The following is an 18471-nucleotide window of genomic DNA, read 5'->3' on the forward strand; positions in this document are numbered from 1 at the left end:
AATGTTTCCCCTCACCACCCCCGCCCCACCCAAGATTCTGTTCAATTGTCTTTACACTAAACAGAAGCAGTTAGAAAAGTTAAAGACAACTTATTTTTATTAGATGACATCCCTGGAGAGACAGCAGCATGCAGACTGGTATCACACAGGCTTTGGAATAAGAAAGACATCAGTTTGAATCCTGCCTCTTGAACTAACTAGCTATTTAATCTCATGCTGTTTAATCTCAGTTTCCTCATTTGTAAATCTGGAATATTAGTATTTGGTACATAGTGCCTAGTATATATCAGGTGCCCAATTATCATTTGATAAATAATATATAAATATTTTACAAGTGTTCTTAAACTGAGAGTTGTGTGTGTGTGTGTGTGTTGTTAGCTAAATCAAGAAACAATGGTGGTGCACATGAATGGCCTGGATCATAATAGGTTCTCTACAACTTTTTGGCTTTATGTGATCATAGGATGTGAATAGGGGCTCAGAAAATGGGAAAGGCAAAAGACCATACATTCTCTCAATTTTAGAGTTAAAAGATGATCTGAGCAATTTTCAAATTAATCCTTTTACTTTACAGATAAAGTTTATTACTAATGTTGGTAAGAGGCATGTAAAAGAAAAATTAAAGAGGTCTCAACCACTAAAGTTTATAATAGTTTATCTTCACAACCACCCTGGGAGTTGGTAGAGCAGATGTTAAAATCACCATTTATAGATGAGAAATAAGCACTCTGGGGAGTTAAATAATTAGCCAGAAGTCTCCCCTGGGAGATGCAGGGACAGGTCTCAATCTCTGTTCTTTGGCCTTAAGATCCATTGCTCTTTCTATAGTCATTATGTTTTAAGTAAAGAAACATTAGTTACTTTCACCCTTGGCAATAATTCTATGTCATTAGGGTTGACATATATCTATTGTTATCTGTTATTGTGTCTTATTCTTCTTAGTTATATAATATTCATGATAATATCTATCTTTAGATAAAATAGGAAGAAAGAAAAATGCCCTACTTTGCCTTTCTGCCAGGAGGAAGCTCAGAGGGTCTGTAGACAATGAATGTTTTCTGAAGGCAGTAGTTGGAATATATGCATGTTTTTCTCTTGTTTTGATTAGTGCCTAATGGTTTTCCACTTCAGGTTTCTTCAGAATATCCTCAAACACTAATAACTAATAACAGAACAGGTGGCACTCCTTGTTGGAAGTGCTGGGAAGGCTGGCCTGGTGTTTAGTAATTACAAGATGCAGCCAGCACGGACTTAGGAAGCAGGCACCAGGAAGCAATCACATTTAAATCCAGAAAGATCTGCTCAGTCATGATCTCAGTTGTAATAATTCTTGAACTGAAAGCCACAGTCTTAATGCTAGTAGGGATATATGCCTTTGTTTTTCTTAGCTTTGTATTGTAGTGCTTTCCCTGCATGCAAATGAGATTCTTAAGAAAAATTTAGCATAATTTTCTTTTTCTTTTTCTTTTTTTTTAACATCTTTATTGGAGTATAATCGCTTTACAATGGTGTGTTAGTTTCTGTTTTATAACAAAGTGAATCAGTTATACATATACATATGTTCCCATATCTCTTCCCTCTTGCATCTCCCTCCCTCCCACCCTCCCTATCCCACCCCTCTAGGTGGTCACAAAGCACCGAGCTGATCTCCCTGTGCTATGCGGCTGCTTCCCACTAGCTATCTATTTTACATTTGGTAGTGTGTATATGCCCATGCTACTCTCTCACTTCGTCCCAGCTTACCCTTCCCCCTCCCCGTGTCCTCAAGTCCATTCTCTACATCTGTGTCTTTATTCCTGTCCTGCCCTTAGGTTCTTCAGAACTTTTCTTTTTTTTTTTTAAGAGTCCATATATATGTGTTAGCATACCGTATTTGCTTTTCTCTTTCTGACTTACTTCACTCTGTATGACAGACTCTAGGTCTATCCACCTCACTACAAATAACTCAATTTCATTTCTTTTTATGGCCGAGTAATATTCCATTGTATATATGTGCCACATCTTTATCCATTCATCTGTTGATGGACACTTAGGTTGCTTCCATGTCTTGGCTATTGTAAATAGAACTAGCATAATTTTCTTTAGGAGAAAAACCTTGAGCAGCCATGCTGTAAAAATGCAGTAGAAGAGTGATTAGACTATAAATGTTTAGAGTGAAAAAAAGAAGCAGCAGCTTGGTTTCTGGCCTTAACACAAACTAAATGAAATTGGACAAATTGCTGAGCCACTCTTGGTTGAATATTCTCCTAGTGAAAATAATAACTGTTACACAAGAGTATAACATAGATAAAATTTGCAAAGGTAAGTTAGAAGAACTTTGTAAAATATGAAGCAATTTATGAAGAACTTACAGCATCTTCTCTGGTGTTACCTCTTTTATATCTGGAGGCCTTCTTATCATCCTCATGTTACAGATAGGGACGTTCACCCCAATGTTCCACAGCAAGTTACATCAAAGTTAGAAGAACAGTGCAAGTCTCTTGACCATGGGGTTATAAATTAGCTACCAATATGCTCAAATAAAGAAAATACGTTTTATATGGTTTTGAAACAAATTTCCTGCTGAAAGTTAGCTGAGTATTGAAATTGTCCTTTACACATCATTTCTTTTTACATCTTCACAGATTAGATACTTAGCATGAAATTGAGGGCAGAGAAATGTTAAAGACTACAACATGATCACACACCAAGTTGCAAGCAGGCTTTTGAAAAATCATATATAAAGAATTATTAAGAAAGTAAAAACATGTATCCTGGAGAATTGTGGTAATCTGTCTGATTGTTTTCTTCAATCTTTAACTGCTTGCTTCTGGAGTAAATTTAAAAATTGAGGAAAATTAACTATTATTTCAATAGTACTTGGAGAAGAAGAAAAAACTTCCCTTTGAATGTGAGATCAAAAAGTGCACCTGCTACTGTCTAGTGGACAAGTCTAACCCCTTAATTCCCAGCATTATGAGAGGGACTTTGAAATGACACAGTGCGAAAGGGGGGTGAACACTGAGAGAAAATCCACGCCTTGCACCCCAAAGCTGGCCCGCTGATCTGCTGCTGAACATCAACACCAGGCAGGAGGAAGACAGAAACCAGAGCCCTGGGCGATCACGTCTGATCAGACAGAACATAAACCTCGTCCAAACCACAAAACCCCAGCTGGTATGAGTGACGGCTACACAGCTACGTCAGCCCAGCCTCCCACCTCCTGCTAAGACTTGTTGAGACCCCCCAGTCGTAAAACTGCCTGCATCCCCCGAGCCTCTATCCCAGAGCAGAGCCCTGCTTCCTCAGACTCTCCCCAGATTACTGAACACCAGCCAAATCTGGTAGGGTCCTTCCTAACACCCTCTTGGCAGAAGCCCCAAGGTCCCCCTGTGGTTGGTCTCTTCTCTTTAATGAGTAATAATTTGTGCCTTAATGATGCTCAGTGGAAAGACATGAAATCAGGACATGTCATACAGGAGATGCTGATGACCTTTCATTTCTTGGTCTGAGTGGTGGTCACACTAGTGTTCATGTAATAATTCATTAAACCACACACGTATGTTTTATGAACTTTCTCACATGTGTATAATACTTAGTGATTAAAATTATTTTTTAATTCTGCATTGGATACAGGGATATGTTTCTTAGCCTAGGAATAAACTATTCTCTTCTGTCAACTTATTGGGCAAGATCATACATATATCAACAATGAAAATATTTTTAAATCCTAGAAACATAAGCCTCATGTTTAGACTTTAATAGAGAGGGATAAAAAGAAGTGCAATAGACCAATATTACAAAATGTAGTAATAGTTTATATCAACACAAACATTCCTGTCTTTGTTTCCTCAGGTCAAATGTATTTGAACTACCAAATTCATCAAAATGAATAAAGGACATGAGCCCACATGCATTTCAAGCAGTGGGGGAGACACTGAGGACTTATTTTTCACATTGGAGGAACCGCCAAGAATACCCAAGATTGGGTGTTTCGGACCAGGGACAGGAATTCAACATCAGGCAAACTTGGAGGGACCCAGCCTGGGGGAGACTCAGCTCTCTTCCGCGTGTGCTTCTAAGTCCCACTGAAGGCAGCTCCATCAACACCCAGCAGCCAATGGAGTCAAGGTCAGAGTGGGAGATCAAAGGATGCCTTTATGGCTCAGCCCTAGAGACGTGCACATCACTCTGTCCATATTCTGTTGACTGGGACTCAGTTACTTGGGTTCACCATGCAAGATGGGCTGGTGAATGTAGTCCTCGTGCACAGCAACTTTTCAGCTAAACATTTGCACTACAGAGGGAGCACACATCTTTGGTGGAGGGCTCTCCACCTACCCATCCTTGTCCCTACATGAGTGAGAAATGTGACTTCTGTTATGTGAAGCCCCTGTAAGTTTTGTTTTTTTTTTCAGTATCTCAACTTGTGTTTCCTTCTTAACTGATACCACGGAGACCATTCCATACCTCAGAGGGATGGCCACCAACTACCAGTTGTCTATTATCAAGATTTGGAAGTAGGGGGAAAGAAGATAAAGCAGCAGAGAAGTAACAAAGGTGGGTCTTTAAAGAGACCAGGCCATATGAGCCTGAGAACAAGCTCCTTCATTTATCAAAAAAGAATAGCACACCTACCATGAACCAGGTGGTATACTAAAACTTTTCTCTTTCTTACAAAACCTATTTAATCGTCACAGAGCTTAGAGGTTACTTGCCTATCCCCATGCAGCTAAGGTAGAGGGAGGGTACTCAGTACTCCTCAGTACTCCTTAGCTAGCAAGTCAGGGTCAGGATTAAACCAGCCAAATGGCCCCAGATCCCCTGCTCTGGGCTTTTGCGTTGCTGCCTCAGGAAAGAGGGCTCATCAACTTAGGAGACTCTGCGAGTAAGTGAGGAATCATCTCCAAGGCAGTCGAAGGGTTGGCATCAGGCTGAGGTGGCCAAACACCCAAAATGCTGAGGGAGCTCAGAGACAAGGAATCCTGCATTTCTCCAACTGTGATGGGTGGACGGTACTGTCTCTGACTTTAAAACTCTCCATTTTGCCCTTTCCCAACTGTCCCTTTTTTTTTCTTTTGGAAGGAGGGAGAGATTACTATTGATTCATTTACCCAAAATAGAGCATTAAAGAGGAAAGTAAACCAAATCTGTTTTCTATTTTTCGGATACTATTATATTCAATCACCTCATTTTAAGGTACTTATTCAAAATTCCTAAATAATACCTTTCCACTATGAATCACTGAGATGCAACCAAAGGGCATTTTATTCTTCACGACTCAAATCGAATGATTTCTATTCCAAAACCTAGTAGAAAAAAAATATTATGTTGACAGCATGCTAACCAGAAAGCTTCTTCAGGTGTCTCGATAATACCAACAGATATGTAGTAAACTATCACGCAATTTTAACTCAGATGAAACAGAAATCCCAACAAGACAGCTTTTGGGGGGTTTGCGCCACAACTACTGAGCCTGTGTGCCACAGATATGGAAGCCCGTGCGCCTAGAGCCCGTGCTCCACAACAAGAGAAGCCACCACAATGAAAAGCCCGCACACCAAAACGAAGAGTAGCCCCTCCTCGCCGCAGCTAGAGAAAGCCCGCATGCAGCAACGAAGACCCAAAGCAGCCAAAAATAAATAAATAAATAAATTTATTTTTAAAGAAAAGAAAATAGGCCATGTGATTGGCTGTTGGTTTTGGCACGTGATGAGCACCCGTTGCTTGGTCGAAAGACTGGAAACCCTAGAGATCATAAAGATTGCCACCTTTCTACCCCACCTTCTACCTGGACCGTCCTTGAGAGTCTTTAAGTTTCTAGGGTCTAGCAGTCTGTCTCTGATCAATGCCAGCTCTTCAGACTCTGCACTCCTAGTCCAGAAGAGTGACATGGCAACCCAGAGCACCAGCCCACCAAGACGGTGTCTACGTGGGCATCAGAAGGACTAAAGCGTGCTAGGACTTGCCTCGCTTCCCCACAGGGCCAGGGACTTCAAGGCGGTCTGTGTCATGAGTAAAATCTATCTGGCAGCACATTCGTTTGTAAGACATTGCCTTTGGGGGGTTGGGGGGTGGCGGGGAGGGGTGCGGGCAACCAGCCAGAATGCTCAGAGCTTTATACAGAAGAGACTGATGTCCCAGTACCTTCCTTGATGAAGCCCTAAGACAGTTTATTCCAGCCCTTTATAGTTACTCACATTTATACTCTCACACAGACACATTCTCGGGCCCTGGGGGATTTGTTGCTTTTTTTACATTTTACAGTTGGCCCTGTAACTGTTTTTGCATGAAAGAAGACTGCACAATGATCACTGAGGCCAGAGCTGATGTTTCTGCATCGATTATAACCTCTTAACAACCCCAAATGTGTTGTGAAAGAGCCACATCAATTGTTATAACTTTATTCTAGTTTTTAATAAAGTAAGGATGAAATAATGCACGTGGAGACTTCGCTATCAACCATTTTAATTTCCAGGAAAACCAGAAGTGTGAACCGTGGTAGGTTATCTGTACTCATGGTACAATCTCCAACGCTTACTGTTCGCATGCGCCCAGGCCGCCAGCGCTGTGCACTGCGTCTGTGAGTATCTGTGCTTCACTGTGATCAGTTCATTGCTCTTCGCCTTATGCTATTCTGCTTTACAAAAGGCTGCGCAGGAACACTCTACTTTGGGATAGCAGGGAAACGTGTACAAGATATGCAACCCCTCTGTACATACACACATATCCTTCTGTTAACATTGCAATTATAACGGGAATACGATATACCCGTCGTGAGGCGGAGGAGTGAGGGAGGCAGCGGGAATAGCAAGGGTGTCTCAGACCCCTACCTGCTCCGGGTCAGCTAACATTCTATCGGCCAAAGTGAGTCACATGACGAGCTGAGGTCGAAGCGGGGGAGGGGCCTCTGCCCTTGAAGACAGGGGTTGCAAAGCGGCAAAGTAAAGGGCGCCAGAAAAGTGAGAGTTGAAGGGTTGTGCCGTGAGTACAGATAACTTGCCTCAGTACCCACTTCTGGCTTTCCTAGAAATTAAAATGGTTGATAGAGAAGTCTCCATGCATGTTATTTCATCCTTGTCTAATCAAAAACTAGAATAAAGTCCTAATGATTGATGTGGCTCTTTCATAATACATGGATGCAAATTCCCCATCACTGGAGCCCGAGGGTACCCCGGGACAGAAAAGATTGAGTTCTTAGGATAAAAACCAGTACCAGTCTGCTCAGCTGGAACACAAAATTGACGGCTTTAACAAATTTCCTATAGACTTTCCTGCCCCAGGTGTCCTATGGGAAGCCGCCGGGGAAAGAGCGCCCACACTCCCTCAGCTGCCTTCACCCAACACACTTTGTAGCTTAAGGAGCCCCAGGGTTGAGGGAAAGAGGACATGTGTGGGTAAACGGCAAAAGAGTTCATTAGAGGAAGAGGAGAAGCTGTCGACTATGTCAGAGACTTTTCTACACATTGCCCTTCACCATCCCTACGAAGCCATACTAGGAAGGTAGACTTATCCCATGCCATACATCCAGGCCATGTAACTAGTAGCTGGCAGAGCCAGGATTCGGTTCCAGACTTCCTGGCTTTAAAACCAGTGCCCTTCCCCATACCTGGTTGATCCACCATCAGAATCTGCTCTATGGTCCAGACATTGGAGCAGGCATGCCCATGCAGCTGTTTCTCCTGGTCTATCACGTCCTAGATCTTTAAGAAAAAAATTTCTGAAAATGAATAAACTTCCTTCTTAAAGTACAAAATAAATTATTAAACTTTTCAATTATCTCGGAAAGTGTATCTTTGTAAAGGTAATTTATTATTTACTTTCCTGTTTAATTAATATCCAGTTCTTAGGCATCAGTTTTGGAAACTTCCTAATCGCTTTGATTCAGAGGGGATGTAATGCTGCTTAGGTGTGACACTACTAACCCTCCACTGTGTCACAGGAGGTTGCGTCCTGCGGCCGCCCAAAGCAAATACGCCACCCCTGCCTCCCCGGCTGCCCTTCATTTTTGGCACAGGCGTGGACAAAGTAATTAGTGCCCTGATGTAGGTCTTTAGGGTTGTAACTCTCACCTGCCCCTCAGAACAAGTTCAGGTAATGTGTGAACCGCCAGTCGATTACGTGAAATCATATTTATTGAAGATTAACATCTGCACAAAGCCTCTACGTCTTTATAGAGAGAATTATAAACATGTGACTACAATTTGACACTGATGGTTTTTTCCACTCAGGTTAAAATGTCACTATTTGAAGTATTAAACTCAAGATTAAGCACACTAGGCTCTTGTTAAGAAAGAACAATTGTGTCACTTTATCATCTTGACTGGCTTCCCATAATATTCCTGAGGAGTCTTTGTGTGTTTGCTTCAGTGCCCGTCAGGTAGCTGTGAGATAATGTTTCAGCTCTGGAAATTCTGAGGGCCTTGGGCAGGCGCGTGGATCTCGTCTCTCCATGGCTGGGTTGAGGCAGGCTTCCCCTCTGCCCTCCCCTCTCAGCCCACATGCCCCCTGAGCCTTCATGTCCACAGGACCCGGAGTTTTCTGCTCCAGGACCTATGACTCAGCTGCCTCTTTTGTGCTAGGAAGTCTCTGTTCCCTGTTTCTTGTTTTCTGATGAACTTCAAAGCTGCCTTAGAGTGATTGTAAGAAAGAGGATGGAACACTAGTGAGAGTTAAAAAATGGGGACCAAAGTGATTCAAACTGATGACTGAATAGTAAGAGAAAACTTAAAAGGAAGTTATTAAAAGGAAAGTTTTCTCCTTATTATATAAACAGGATATTGATCCTTTTCTTTCCAAAAGTGTGTGAATATCAGCAAGAGGAAATAGGCTTAAACTAAAGCAGAGATATTTTAGTAGTCTAGAGAAAGGACGTTCATCTTTCCATAACTGACACGGGTTCCAGTGATGTCCAGCTGTGTGGGAGGCAGCATGTAGAAAACACAGCTCCTGACGTATAGGAAGAATTTAACAAATGCATTATCTTGTCAGATTTTTCAGCATTAAAAGGGCTTTTATACTGAATTATTTTGTTCTTTGTGAACAAGGCCTATGTGTCAGAGTTTTGCAGACCATTGACCGATGCTTTATGACACATATGTGCAAGCACAAATCTTGCTCTCCAGTAAGTTTGAAAGTTACATGGCAACCAAAATTAAATGGATTTCTTTAGTGTAGAAGATGTTTAAAATGTTATTGTGCAATCTTAGGCATACAAAGGATAATTTAAGAGGCAATTTCCCAAACTTACCTCATGACAAAACCTGTTTCCCTGGGCATTCCTATAAACATCTCCTTCAAGAGTTCTGTAGACGACTTGGGAAAACACTTTTCTTCCTGGAGTCGGGGGCTTAAATAAAAAGTCCCTTTTTAAATATGACTTTAATTTAGGACCCAAGAAAATTAGACTACTCTAATTTATTAGGGCCCCACTATTTTGTCCCTCTCCTAACCAGAGACATTTGGTGAGCCCTGTCTCCTAGCATTTCAAACCTCACCCCTGACTGGCCTTCAAGGCCCTCTCCAAACTTGCCCTGCCACATTTAGCCATCATCGTTCCCCACAACCTGTCCAGGGCCTCCTTCTACTGGGTCAGATTTACTATACAAGAAACACTGACCTCTGCAACTAGCAAAGCAGGCATCCAGCAAATTTTAGAGCAAATCAGATGGAAGTCAACAGGAAAAAAGTTGCATATAGTGACTGCATCTTGAGAAAATGCCTTAGTAAAATCCAAGAACTCTCTGTAATTAGTAGTAAACCCTAGACAGGAGCAAGTGTGCAGCAGAGACTGCACAGAGCAATGACCACAACACACACAGGAGGATTTTCTGTGTCCAGAAGAAACAGCTTCCAAACCAGAGCAGTGTCCCCAGCTGCCCTGAAAGGGCAGTTACAGAGAAGAGCGTGAAGAAGAAGGAATTACTGTCTGACATCAGTGTCCACTTGATGTAAGTTTGCATGCAAACCTTGTAACCTAGCAGTCTGTATCCTTCTCACTGCAGATTGCTTTCAGTTATTCTCAACAAAACCTATATTCTTCCTCATAAATTCCCAAGCTGAAGAACTACTCACGGGGTGTTATATGTAACACCTGGACTGCATGTGACTCTGACTTCTATAGTAAAAACGTCTTGTCAAAAATGAATAGCGTGAGGTCAGCAGTCCTTTGTTACAGAATTGTCTCAATTAGGCTTTCTTCTGACTGGTTATCTGTCCTGTCCTGCTCCCATCACAATGGGTTCGCAGAATGCTGGCTGAAAGCACAGGAATCCAATCCTCTGGATAAGCTAATACAGCTATAAAGTTGATGACCACTTTCCATTTGGATTTTCAAAATATTGAAATAGTTTATAGATCCCTTGTATTACTTTTGAGGATCTCAAATATCCTGGGCATTTGGGTTAGAAATCCCTCTTCTAGTGGATGTATTGTTAACAAACAGGCCCGAGGCAGCACTCAGCCCCCTCCTGCACACCCCCGTTTAGCTGTTGCTGAATATGCAGATACTCCTTTACCAGCTTTGCTGTTGGTTCATATTGCTTCTTCCTGCTTTTCCCCAGCTCTCTACCTCCTTCCCCAGATTATATCCACAGAAGAGGTAAAGTTTATTTAACTTAAAGACCTATGTAAGAAAACGATTGATTGTTGAAAGGGTTTTGTCATTCTTGACAAGTCTTTACAAGAGGAATGAGTCACATAGAGCTTAGCAAATAACAGCATGCCAGAGTCAGATCAGAGAGCAGAATTTGGATTTTTGTTTTGTATTAAGTAGCTGTTTTAAGGGAGCCTTTCTGTGAATCTTTGGTGAGGAAGTTTGTTATCCCGAGAACTAGAAAACTATAAGCAACATCATTCTTCAGACCTACCTATGCTTTCTTCACAGGTCATAATGGTAGAGCTGAACAGGCCTGACATATCACCTAGGTCGACCTCGTCATTTTAAAAATGGGAAATTGAGCCCAACAGAAGTTAATTAATCTACATAAAGACACAATTGGTTTGAACTGGCAGCATCACTAGAGTGACTATCCAAACTAAGATTTTTTGTTAAGTAAAGGGGCGGTATTAATAATTGTGTCAGAATAGTACGTATAAATTAGGACTGTTCCAGGCAAACAAAGATCCATGGTCCCCCTAACTGTAATCAGATCTTCTGCAACTTATAGTCAGCCTACCCTAACACCGATTAGTACAAATAGTAAGAAAAACTTTTGTGCAATGGCTTTATTGAAAATAAAAGTGGTTTTTGATGGAGAAAATAATTTATCTTTTGTTTCACAAACTCTATTTGAAAAGATTATTCTAATGTTTATGCAATGAACTATAATAAATCCTGACTCCACCTTCATTGGCATTACTGTAATATTATAACTTTGCATTATTATAACAAGAACACAACAAAGCACTTAAGTAATAATGTCATTTTTCAAATTCCTCAGATTGAATAAAAGAAGGCAAAGAACCCATTCATCAAAGATTTATATTTTAATGACTTTGAAAGTTAATTTAGCTTTCGTATTAGATTCAGAGATTGGTCATTATCTGTATGTAGAAACATGTGTCAAGGTTTATAAACAAAAATATGGCTACTGTAATTAAACTTCTGATTATGGAGTGAAACTAAAACATGAAAATATATTGTTATAATAGAAATCTGAGTGATGCATTTTAATGACTTATTTAAAGAAGTAACTGAAAAGCAGAGGTGTCAATAATTGACCAAGAAAATACAGATACAAATCAACTGACAAACTTCTATTGGTTACTTAATGAATGCAGATAACTCTGCTAGTTAGGGATTCAATTATGGAAAAATAAAGGTTCTGGTCTTGAGGAACCTACATAATGTTGATTAGAAAACATATTGCATATAGTTTTAAAAACAGTACACCTGACAGCACCAGGCAGACTCTGAGCCCTGTGAGTAGGGCTGCTGGATAATTTCAGAGGGAGAGCAAGGGCAGACAAAGAGCAGAAAGGATGGAGCTGGGCTGCTGGGGTGTGTGGCTGGAAGCAGAGATCACTAGGGAGGTTTGGCTGAGCTGCAGGGAAACACCCAACATCAGCGGGGGCCCCAGGCATCAGCTTGCAGGGCGAAGGCTAAACCAGGCAGGGGTTCGGAACCAGTGTACTCGTGCCCTGTAAGTTCAAGCACACTAGGTACCATGGGCAGTACTGATTCATTTTGTTTTGTTTCATTTCTGTGTTACATTTAGAATGAGAAAAGAATAAACTTTAAAAATAATAAAGAGGTATGGAAATAACTTCAGTCTCTCCTACTGGGTAGATATTAAACCATCTCCCCCAAATAATGTCATCTTTTCATTATAATCTTTGTGAAATATTTAAAGAAGCACCGTGTCAAAACTTCCTTAATTTGATCAGCTTCTTGCATTGATGGCTTTTTGACTATGGGAAGGTATTTTTGGTAATTTTTATTTGACGTTCTGTCTGTTGGAATGAAAGCCAGTAGTTTTATTTTAACATAATTCTATGCACTCATCTGAGGATATTTAATTTTAAAGCCATAGTCTGGCCATGGGTGGGCAGGAGAGAGAGCTCATCTGAACAGCATCGTTCATGCCTTGGTTTCTAGTGTCTACTCATTACTTCTCCTAAAGAGCGTTCAACAAGGCACTTACGTGTCCCACGGTAGAGAATGTTTACCTTCCTGGTTTGGGGGCAGCTTTACAATAACAGTTACACTCCAGCACATTTCTGTAGACACTTGAACTGCCCATAGCACCACCAATATCAAATTCAATTCAAAGGGGAAAAAAGTTAGTAAATGATGCATGGACATCTTATACTCAAGGTTCATTCTCCTTAAATAATAGAGAAAGAAAGAATGAAAAAGAAAGGAGACAACAATACCTCCTGGAAATTTGATAAGTTTCACTCACCTGTTAAAGAACTTCCTAAGACCTTTGCCAGAGTTATTGTAACCAAATTGAGATGTGAAGATCGGATACCATCTGTGATTTTGTCTGTGTGTTTGCTGTAACAAACTAGTCAGGTTTCAACAGTTGGGGTTCATCTAAGTTTTGAGAGTTTTGTGGTGGCTTTTTTTTTGCTTAACTGACTTGATTACTGTGTTTAGAAAACAATAGGATTCAATCTTATGCTTCAAAATGTGGTTTAGTCTTAACTTAGTCAAATGTATTTATCTAGAGTATATCAGGTATTTCTAGTCTTAAAGAGAAACCAGAACCCAGTATCCTTTTTTATTTTTAAATATTCTACTTTGAACTTCTTCTGTGGAGTCCGCTAAACAGTACCCGTAGCAGGAAGGGGGGTAGAGTGTACGCTGAGGCTGTGGAGAGCTTGTCTCATGGTTTGTCTTCTTTTGTTTGAATTCTTACTTTACTCCACTATTTTCTCTCTGGAGTTGATTTTCCCCTTCCAGGCTTGGCTCTTGTCACTCTCACCTCCCCAGGTACTTTAGCCAGCCAGCCACCTCCTCTTTTTTATGCTTATTTGTAGATATGTTTATTTGTTTTCTTAGTCACTGTCATAATTAAAGAAAGTGAATCGCCACTCAATCTTTTTTTTTGATGGTGTTGTTTTTATTTATTTATTTTTGTTTTGTTTTTGTTTCGTTTTAACTTTTTATATTACATTGGAGTATAGTCGATTAACAATGTTGTGATAGTTTCAGGTGCACAGCAAAGCGAATCACCCATTCTCCCTCAAATTCCCCTCCCATCCAGGCTGCCACATATCACTGAGCAGAGTTCCCCATGCTATACAGTAGGTCCTTGTTGGTTATCCACTTTAAATATAGCAGTGTGTACATGTCAATCCCAAACTACCTAACTATCTCTTCCCCTCACCATCCCCCCAGCCACCTCTTTACACGCACCTTCAGTGGTTCTTTGCCTCGTGTTTACTGTATGTTCACCTCTCACCAGCCAAAGCAGCATCTTTCTTTTGGCCATCTTTTCAGGTTATTATCATTCTATTTTCCCCACCAACAGATGTCCCCCTTTGAAAATGACAGTCAACTGTTTCAGGTTGAAGCCTTTGTCTCAGTTCCCTGTAGCAGGGAACTTTCACCCCAATCTCCTCATGCTGAAATTCTGTTTGTAACATGCAACTCAGCTACCACTACCTCAAAGTTACCATAATACTTACACTCCAACACGTTTTAAGACACTCCAACTGTCACATCATCATCCATATCAACTGCAACTGAGGAAAAAGGAAAACTAGTAGATGATACATCAGCACTTTATACCAAAGGCTTATTCTGAGAGCAAGAAACAGTGAGAAAGAGTGAGATTTACATATTTTTATGTTTGTTTTAAATATTTTTTTCTAAAAACAAACATTGCAGCTATAGTTGAAGTCCCTGTCCCACTCTTCCCCTCCTCAGAGGAAACTTCTGTGGTAAATTTGGTATACATTCATACCACATTTTTATATTCTTTTTATAGTTACATATGCAGAATAGCATATTCTATTCCTTTTAATTTATTTAGATATCAAAATGTACATAACATTCTGTAATTTACTTTCTACTCAAATAAGAGATTCATACAAAAAAAATGAATACAATCCTTAACTTTAAACATTTATTTTAATGCAAAATAAATTATTTGTAAGTCTATGGTTTATAACCAAAATACTCTTTCTCAAGAGGAGTGTTAGAATGTTTATGAAAACAGCCTTGCTCACACATGTCCATTTAGCTCCTAATGTCTGCAGAAAAACAATTCCAGCTCTCTTTTTGCTCACTCAGTTTGGATTTTCGGCCCACGTATTTACCCAGGATCCCGTGTAGGTTCCTGGAGGCTACCTCAGGCACAGGGAGGACGTGAGGCAGGTGGATTTCTGGCTGTCATCTGTCTATACTCATCTACTGAGCTGTGCTTGCTCCCTCTGCCCTCTGGTCATCCATCCATGTCGCTCTTTGCTGGGTCCTGTTCGCCACCAATAGGGGTCCAGGTCCAGCTCTGAGGCACTGCACTACGATTCATGTCCCCTGCCAAGAGATGGTCTCTAGGGATGACCTCTGCTTTCAGAGCTCAAGCCTATCATGACATTTGTCTCATCCTTGCCAATTTCCAGAGCTCAGCTGTGGGGAGAAAGGCAGCATCATGACACCCACCATTATCAATATCTACTCACTTCTAGTTTCCTTTCTGATACTTCTTCCAATCTGGGTCCAGGAGATTTTGATCTAGTCTGGAGGTAGAAAGGAGCCAGGAAAGTTTACCCTTACAATACCGTGTGCTGCCCTGAATCAGCTTTATTGTCTTTGAACTGAGTTTATGTCACTTCCTCTCCATTCGCCCCTTTACCCAGGGCTGAGATGCTGGTCCCCAAATGCCAGGAAATATCTTCTTGAATCTATCTTTCTTTTGTCATCCGCCTTCTTCTGAAGCACAGAGCAGAGAGTGACCTAGATGCTCCTAAATAGGAAAAGGAAACACTGGAAAAGCCTTTAATATTTTCAAATATTATCATGTCATATGTAGTTCAATGCAATGCATTTCCAATAAAAAACAGAGCAATATTGTTACAATGAGAAGATAGGCATATTATAAAAGAATATGTTTCCAAAGTCCCTTTATAAATAAACTTAAGGGAACTCCAAATATACCTTCTTACAGAAAAAAACAGTATAAACAGTTGATATCATGGATAATCCACCACAACCACTATTTAGCCCATAAGTAGATGAAACTGTGTCAATTTCAGCTGTGTCAGAAACAAACAGAACTATCATATTAATAGTGTGGTGCTGGTTGAATGGTGTAAGCTACTATACTAGTAATAGCACTGGAACTATTTTTTTTTTTATAAACTTATTTATTTATTTATTTATTTATTGGCTGCATTGGGTCTTCCTTGCAGCACACGGGCCTTCTCTAGTTGAGGCGAGCGGGGGCCACTCTTTGTTGCAGTGCACAGTCTTCTCGTTGTGGTGGCTTCTCTTGTTGTGGAGCACGGGCTCTAGGCGTGCAGGCTTCAGTAGTTGTGGTGCACGGGCTCAGTAGCTGTGGTTCATGGGCTCTAGAGTGCAGGCTCAGTAGTTGTGGTGCACGGGCTTAGTTGCTCCACAGCATGTGGGATCTTCCCAGACCAGGGCTCGAACCCGTGTCCCCTGCACTGGCAGGCGGATTCTTAACCACTGCCGCATCAGGGAAGCCCTGGCACTATTATTAAATACTATGATTTTGCGTAATGTGTCTAAGGGGGGAATGTCTCACTACAGCAGGGTGGTGATGCTTTTCCTAGTCTCTTAATTTATTCTCAGGATAGAATTAGCTAATAACTTTTAAATTAGGTGTTGATAAGTCAGGGAGCCCCTATAACTAAACAAAACACAGAACAAAACGCATAATAAATAAATTTTCATTTTTCCTGATTGTTCATATATTGAAACAAAACAAGCTTAATTAGAAGAGGATGAATTAGCACAGGAACACTGGTAAACATTTGGAAAGTCACTTATGGACATCTTTAACTTTCCCTTACTTTTCTACTAATCACATGTTTAAAAGATTTATTTAGTCATTCAAAAATTATTAAGTAATTTGAGTCAACCTATCACAAAATTCTGCTGTGTTCTACAATAAAAGCTTGAGTTTGAAGAACCCTATTTTCCAAAGCCCTTTCTATGTATACTACTTAATTTTATTTTTATAATGACCCTGTAAAAGATAAAAGGCAGGTATTATTATTCCATTTTACTGATGAGGAAACTGAGACTCAAAAAAAAATTAAATGATGTGAACACATTCATTCAGTTATTTATGGAAATACCTAGAATTAGGACTTAAGTTTTATAATTTTAACTATAATGTTCTCTCTTTTGAACCATATATATTAAATACATAACCCATATTATACACACATTCACACATGGATGAGTGTGTACATATATTAGGAAGGCAGAAGGATCCCTTAATTTTTATCTGAACCATCTTGCATTACAAGGCATTAGCCTTATCAATACTTTTCACATGCATTTATAAAACTATTTATATATTTTCATTTTAGTTAACTTCAAATTGAAGACTATCCCCCAGAGGAATTTTAATAATTTACCATCAATAGGTGATAAATATTGCAAAAAACAGCTAGGAATCAAAATACTTTGTATCATAATCATTTTGCAGAGTTTTAAGTGACGGATAAATTCAAAGATAGATTCTCCATGTTTATTGGCTCATAAATTGAGAGAGGAAGACATATTGCCAAATTTATTCCAATAATAAATAAATTTTTAAAATATACAAACTTTCTATTACAACATTTATTAAAATAGTCCAGCACTATTTTAATCAAACAAATGTTTATAACCATTATGTGAATAAATGTTGTAGCCAGAGTCTGTCACAGGAGAGGTGAATGAGCACATCGGTGAAGTGTATTGCTGTTTACAAATCCGATCCAAAGATAATTAAATGATATGCTTCTGAGTAATTGTGGTTATTTCTTCATAAATGTGTTTATAACTCATGTATTATTTTAAAATCAACAGTTATTCCTCTCAGAAAACAAACTCAGCAAACACTTTGATCATTAAGGCAGAAAAGCTAACATTAAATCAACTTGAAAAGAGATACATACATTGAAGTATGGCTTATGCTTTTTTTTTTTTTTTAGTATCATTGTTTGTTGCTGTATCTTTGGTAGCTGGAACAGTGTTCTGCATACAGTTAGTGCCAGTAAATATTTATTATGTTCTAAAATGTACTCAGAAGCTGAAGTACTGGAGTAACTGACACACCTATTTATTTATTCACTTATTTATATTACTATTTTAATTTTGAATTATTAAACATATTTTGAGATAAAAAAGATAGATTCACATGCTGATGTAAGAAAAAATACAGCGATATCCAGCGTGCTGTTCACCCAGTTTTCCCCAATGGTGATATTTGCAAAACTGTAATAAAATATCACAACCAGGATATTGACATTCATACAGTGAAGATACATTTCTATCATGTGTCACGTTGTCCTCTTATAGTTAGACCCACTTCTCTCCTACTTCTTCCCTAAGCCCTGGGACCACTAATTTGTTCTTCATTTCTATAACTTTGTCATTGTGATAAAGCTATACAAATAAAACCATACAGTATGTAAACTTTTGGGATGGGCTTTTCTTCAACATAATTCACTGTAGATTCATCCAGGTTGGGTGTATCAGTTAATTCCTTTCTATTGTTGAGTGATGTTCCATAGTATGATTGTACCACAGTTCTTGCTTTTTTTCCACTCTTTTATTGTGGTAAAATATTTATTGTTATGTGTATAACATGACAATTACCATCTTAACCATTTTAAGTGTTCAGTTCAGTGGTTTTAAATGCATTCACATTGTTGTGCAACCATCACCACCATCCATCTCCATAACTCTTTCTATCTCGTAAAACTGAATCTCTACCCATTAAACAATAACTCCCCAGAATCCTCTCCCCTAGCCCATGGCAACCACTATTATACTTTCTGTCTTTATAATTTTGACTACTCTAG

The sequence above is a fragment of the Balaenoptera acutorostrata genome, chromosome 12, assembly GCF_949987535.1.
Source record: "Balaenoptera acutorostrata chromosome 12, mBalAcu1.1, whole genome shotgun sequence".
Lineage (NCBI taxonomy): Eukaryota > Metazoa > Chordata > Mammalia > Artiodactyla > Balaenopteridae > Balaenoptera > Balaenoptera acutorostrata.